Below are 6,886 nucleotides of genomic sequence, written 5' to 3'. Positions count from 1 at the left end.
CAATAGGGACCACGGCCTTAAGGTATATTTACATAAAGCAGGTTGAAAAAATGTCTCATAAAAAAATCAGTTTTTTTGCAAAAATAAGATCAATGGTAAATTTATGAAAATCTCTGTAATAGTCCACCACAAGCTTTGGGATACTGAAAGATTCATTCAGCTCTTTATAAAAAGAAAAAAAAATTGTTAGGGGAGGTTTCAAGATCTAGATCAATGGCAGTCCATGAGGCACCAATCATACCTACTGTAGAGGTGACAGATCTTGAAGATCCTAGAGGTGAAGTTTACCAAAAGGCATATCGGGTATGGCAGTTGACCCACAGGCAGCCAGATAGGTAGCAGAGGAACTTCAGTATAGCCAATCAAGGTAGACTTGCTTAGAGAAGCCTGCAAGCTAAGGAGCATCAAAGAAGGCATGCCCATCTATAGTGACCCTAGGAAGTACTTAGGAACAACTGTTCCCAAGTTCATTTCCTTCCCCCTTTACATTTGATGAATAACTTCTGCACCTTAAATTTTTGTCAGTAGAACCTATTAAGCAGAAGTAGTTAGTTTGTAGCCATCAGTTCCTAAAAATTTCACCTTTCCACTTTCATCAGGATAGATATAGGAGGAAGATAGAGTGTTTACCGCCTCAAGTGTGAACCCAGCCTCAGCAACACTTTAGCCAGAAGTCACGACAACAGGAGCTGATGCAGTGGCAAAATTTATGCTCCGACCAGGCTTGGAGCAGGTACTGGCATGGAAATGATTAGAGATGAGCGAACACTAAAATGTTCGAGGTTCGAAATTCGATTCGAACAGCCGCTCAATGTTCGTGTGTTCGAACGGGTTTCGAACCCCATTATAGTCTATGGGGAACAGATACTCATTAAGGGGGAAACCCAAATCCGTGTCTGGAGGGTCACCAAGTCCACTATGACACCCCAGGAAATGATGCCAACACCTCTGGAATGACACTGGGACAGCAGGGGAAGCATGTCTGGGGGCATCTAACACACCAAAGACCCTCTATTACCCCAACATCACAGCCTAACAACTACACACTTTACACACTCAATACCACCTCTCTGACAGTAGGAAAACACCTTGAAACATGTGTATTTGGCACTTGCAGTGAGGAGAGCTTGTCACCAGCAGTGAATTTGGCCCTTGTAGTAAGTTGAGGTTGGCACCAACATTTGTTTTGAAAATCAGGGTGGATTGAGCCTCTAACCAGCAGAGTTTGGGCAAATTCATGGTGGAGGGAGCCTCTAAAAACCCCAGTTTGGACCAATTCATGGTGGAGGGAGCCTCTAAAAACCCCAGTTTGGACCAATTCATGGTGGAGGGAGCCTCTAAAAACCCCAGTTTGGACCAATTCATGATGGATGGAGCCTCTAAACAGCCCAGTTTGGGCAAATTCATGGTGGAGGGAGCCTCTAAAAACCCCAGTTTGGACCAATTCATGGTGGAGGGAGCCTATAAACAGCCCAGTTTGGACCAATTCATGGTGGAGGGAGCCTCTAAAAACCCCAGTTTGGACCAATTCATGGTGGAGGGAGCCTCTAAACAGCCCAGTTTGGGCAAATTCATGGTGGAGGGAGCCTCTAAACAGCCCAGTTTGGGCAAATTCATGGTGGAGGGAGCCTCTAACCAGCCCAGTTTGGACCAATTCATGGTGGAGGGAGCCTCTAAAAACCCCAGTTTGGACCAATTCATGGTGGAGGGAGCCTCTAAACAGCCCAGTTTGGACCAATTCATGGTGGAGGGAGCCTCTAAAAACCCCAGTTTGGACCAATTCATGGTGGAGTGAGCCTCTAAACAGCCCAGTTTGGGCAAATTCATGGTGGAGGGAGCCTCTAAACAGCCCAGTTTGGGCAAATTCATGGTGGAGGGAGCCTCTAACCAGCCCAGTTTGGACCAATTCATGGTGGAGGGAGCCTCTAAAAACCCCAGTTTGGACCAATTCATGGTGGAGGAAGCCTCTAAACAGCCCAGTTTGGACCAATTCATGGTGGAGTGAGCCTCTAAACAGCCCAGTTTGGGCAAATTCATGGTGGAGGGAGCCTCTAAACAGCCCAGTTTGGACCAATTCATGGTGGAGGGAGCCTCTAACCAGCAGAGTTGGTGGAAATCAGGGTGGAGGGAGCCTCTAACCAGCAGAGTTGTGGGAAAGCAGGGTGGAGAGAGCCTCTAACCAGCAGAGTTGGTGGAAATCAGGGTGGAGGGAGCCTCTAACCAGCAGAGTTGTGGGAAAGCAGGGTGGAGGGAGCCTCTAACCAGCAGAGTTGTGGGAAAGCAGGGTGGAGGGAACCTCTAACCAGCAGAGTTGTGGGAAAGCAGGGTGGAGGGAGCCTCTAACCAGCAGAGTTGGTGGAAATCAGGGTGGAGGGAGCCTCTAACCAGCAGAGTTGGAGGAAATCAGGGTGGAGGGAGCCTAGTATTAGCAGAATTGTGCAACGCTTATGGTGGATGAGTATGAGAATGCGGAGGAATTGGAGAGGTTGAGTACAGACATGGAGTTTCATGTTGGGGTGCTTTACACAGGTGGGCACAAAATGAAGGCTCTATCCAGTGGTGGTTCATTTTTATCAAAGTGAGCCAGTCGGCACTCTCAGCTGACAGACGGGTGCGCTTGTCAGTGATGATGCCACCGGCTGCACTGAACACCCTCTCAGATAGGACGCTGGCGGCAGGACAGGACAGCACCTCCAAGGCATATAGGGCAAGTTCAAGCCACAGGTCCAACTTCGACACCCAATACGTGTAGGGCGCAGAGGGGTCGGAGAGGACAGGGCTGTGGTCGGAAAGGTATTCCTGCAACATGCGCCTATACTTCTCACGCCTGGTGACACTAGGACCCTCCGTGGCGGCACTTTGGCGAGGGGGTGCCATCAAGGTGTCCCAGACCTTAGACAGTGTGCCCCTCGTTTGTGTGGACCGGTGAGAACTTGGTTGCCTACTGGAGGAACTGCCCTCCCTGCCGCCAACGTCACATGCTGGAAACATCTCCATCATATTCTGCACCAATTGCCTGTGGCAAGCATTGATGCGATTGGCCCTCCCCTCTACCGGAATAAAAGACGAGATGTTGTTTTTATACCGGGGGACAAGGATAGCAAAGATCCAGTACTGGTTGTCCTCCATGATTTTGACAATACGCTTGTCGGTTGTAAAGCACCCCAACATGAACTCAGCCATGTCTGCCACAGTGTTAGTTGGCATGACTCCTCTGGCCCCACCGGAAAGTTCAATCTCCATTTCCTCCTCATCCTCCATGTCTACCCATCCGCGCTGCAACAATGGGACGATTCGAAGTTGCCCGGAAGCCTCCTGTATCACCATCACATCATCGGACAACTCTTCTTCCTCCTCCTCCTCCTCCTCCATTAAACGCAGTGAAGCGGACAGATGTGTGGACCTACTCTCCAGCTGTGACGGATCGGATGCTATCCCTAACTCCTCTGTGTGATCTGAGTTATCCCTGATGTCAATCAGGGATTCTCTCAGAACACACAAGAGCGGGATTGTAAGGCTCACCATCGCATCCTCAGAGCTCACCCTCCTTGTGGACTCCTCAAAGACCCGTAGGATGTCACAAAGGTCTCTCATCCATGGCCACTCATGGATGTGAAACTGAGGCAGCTGACTTTGTGGCACCCTAGGGTTTTGTAGCTGGTATTCCATCAAAGGTCTCTGCTGCTCAACCACTCTATTCAACATCTGAAACATTGAGTTCCAGCGTGTGGGGACGTCGCACAAAAGCCGGTGTTGTGGCACATGCAGGCGTTGCTGGAGAGATTTTAAGCTAGCAGCGGCTACTGTCGACTTGCGAAAGTGGGCGCACATGCGCCGCACTTTCACCAGTAGCTCTGGAACATTGGGGTAGCTCTTTAGGAAACGTTGCACCACTAGGTTGAAGACGTGGGCCAGGCATGGAACATGTTGGAGTCCGGCAAGCTCCAGAGCTGCTACCAGGTTCCGGCCGTTATCACAAACGACCATGCCTGGGCCCAGGTGCAGCGGCTCAAACCATATTGCCGTCTCATCGAGGAGGGCATCCCTCACCTCGGAGGCAGTGTGCTGTCTGTCCCCCAAGCTGATCAGCTTCAGCACAGCCTGCTGACGTCTACCAACGCCAGTGCTGCAACGTTTCCAACTCATACCTGGGGTCAATCTAACAGCGGAGGAGGAGCCGGTGGCGGAGGAGGAGGCGGTGGCGGAGGTGGAGGCGGTAGAGGAGGAGGAGGAGGGGGGTGTTCTTCTCGTGTCCCTGCCAGGAATGTTAGGTGGGGAGACGAGGTACACCGGGCCAGTTTGGGAAGCAGTCCCAGCCTCAACTACATTCACCCAGTGTGCCGTCAGTGAAATGTAGCGTCCCTGTCCGCATGCACTTGTCCACGCGTCGGTGGTCAAGTGGACCTTTGTGCAAAGCGCGGAACTAAGGGCCCGCCTGATGTTGAGTGACACGTGCTGGTGCAAGGCGGGGACGGCACACCGGGAGAAGTAGTGACGGCTAGGGACGGCATAGCGAGGTGCCGCAGTTGCCATCAGGTCCAGGAAGGCGGGAGTTTCAACAAGCCGGAACGCCAACATCTCCTGGGCCAGCAGTTTAGCGATGTTGGCGTTCAAGGCTTGCGCGTGTGGGTGGTTAGCAGTGTATTTCTGCCGCCGCTCCAATGTCTGAGAGATGGTGGGTTGTTGTAAAGAAGCGCCTGATGGTGCCTTTGATGGTGCAGGAGAAGGAGATAAGACAGGAACAGGGGAGGATGAGGGAGAAGTCAACAAAGTGGCGGAGGCAGATGAAGTGGTGTCCTGGCTCGTCCTCTGGAGTGCATCGCCAGCACAGTCAGCAGTGGCAGTGGCAGAGTCAGAGGCAGTGGCAGAGGCAGTGGCAGTGGCGTGAACGGCAGGCGGCCTTTGTCCTGCCGTTGCTGCCTGCCACTGATTCCAGTGCTTGGATTCCAAATGACGGCGCATTGAAGTGGTGGACAGGTTGCTCTTCTCAGAGCCCCTAATCAATTTCGAGAGGCAAATTGTGCAGACAACACTATATCTGTCCTCGGCGCATTCCTTGAAAAAACTCCACACCTTCGAGAAACGTGCCCTCGAGGTGGGAGTTTTTCGGGGCTGGGTACGAACTGGAACATCTTGGGAGATTCCGGGTGTGGCCTGGCTTCGCCTAAGCTGCTGACCTCTGCCTAAGCCTCTAGCTACCCTTTTTGGTGCTGCACCTGCCTCAACATCCACACTACTTTCCCCGCTTGACATCCCCCCTGTCCAGGTCGGGTCAGTGTCCTCATCATCCACCACTTCCTCTTCCAACTCCTGTCTCATCTCCTCCTCCCGCACAATGCGCCGGTCAACTGGATGCCCTGACGGCAACTGCGTCACATCATCGTCGATGAGGGTGGGTTGCTGGTCATCCACCACCAAATCGAACGGAGATGGAGGAGACTCTAGTGTTTGAGCATCTGGACACAGATGCTCCTCTGTTAGGTTCGTGGAATCGTGACGTGGAGAGGCAGGTTGAGGGACAATGAAAGGAGCGGAGAACAGCTCTGGGGAGCAGGGACAGTTGGGGTTATTGTTCTGTGAAGCTTGGGAATTTTGGGAGGAAGGAGGACAAGACTGTTGGGTAATAGGAGGAGAGGAGGCAGAGTCTGACTGGCTGCTGGACAATGTGCTGTAAGCGTTCTCTGACAGCCATTGCAAGACCTGTTCCTGGTTCTCGGGCCTACTAAGGTTTGTACCCTGCAGTTTAGTTAATGTGGCAAGCAACCCTGGCACTGTGGAGTGGCGCAATGCTTGCTGCCCCACAGGAGTAGGCACGGGACGCCCTGTGGCTTCACTGCTACCTTGCTCCCCAGAACCATTCCCCCGACCTCGCCCACGGCCTCGTCCACGTCCCTTTCCGGGAGCCTTGCACATTTTGAATTCCCAGTTAGAAATTGGCACTATATACCAGTAGCAAAAATTGTGGGTGCTCGTAACCCCAATATATTCTTTGAATTACCAGTCAGAAACTGGCACTATATGGCAGTAGCAAGAAATGAGGGTATTTGTAACCCCAATATATTCTTTGAATTCCCAGTCAGACAATGGCACTATATACCAGTAGCAAGAAATGAGGGTATTTATAACCCCAATATATTCTTTGAATTCCCAGTCAGACAATGGCACTATATACCAGTAGCAAAAATTGTGGGTGCACGTAACCCCAATATATTCTTTGAATTACCAGTCAGAAACTGGCACTATATGGCAGTAGCAAGAAATGAGGGTATTTGTAACCCCAATATATTCTTTGAATTCCCAGTCAGACAATGGCACTATATACCAGTAGCAAGAAATGAGGGTATTTATAACCCCAATATATTCTTTGAATTCCCAGTCAGACAATGGCACTATATACCAGTAGCAAAAATTGTGGGTGCACGTAACCCCAATATATTCTTTGAATTACCAGTCAGAAACTGGCACTATATGGCAGTAGCAAGAAATGAGGGTATTTGTAACCCCAATATATTCTTTGAATTCCCAGTCAGACAATGGCACTATATACCAGTAGCAAAAATTGTGGGTTCACGTAACCCCAATATATTCTTTGAATTACCAGTCAGAAACTGGCACTATATGGCAGTAGCAAGAAATGAGGGTATTTGTAACCCCAATATATTCTTTGAATTCCCAGTCAGACAATGGCACTATATACCAGTAGCAAAAATTGTGGGTGCACGTAACCCCAATATATTCTTTGAATTACCAGTCAGAAACTGGCACTATATAGCAGTAGCAAAAATTGTGGGTGCACATAACCCCAATATATTCTTTGAATTCCCAGTGAGACAATGGCACTATATACCAGTAGCAAAAATTGTGGGTGCACGTAACCCCAATATAT

Source organism: Leptodactylus fuscus, chromosome 3, assembly GCF_031893055.1.
Source record: "Leptodactylus fuscus isolate aLepFus1 chromosome 3, aLepFus1.hap2, whole genome shotgun sequence".
Classification (NCBI taxonomy): Eukaryota; Metazoa; Chordata; class Amphibia; order Anura; family Leptodactylidae; genus Leptodactylus; species Leptodactylus fuscus.
The sequence above is the reverse complement of the archived record's forward strand: the minus strand, read 5'-3'. Positions refer to the sequence as shown.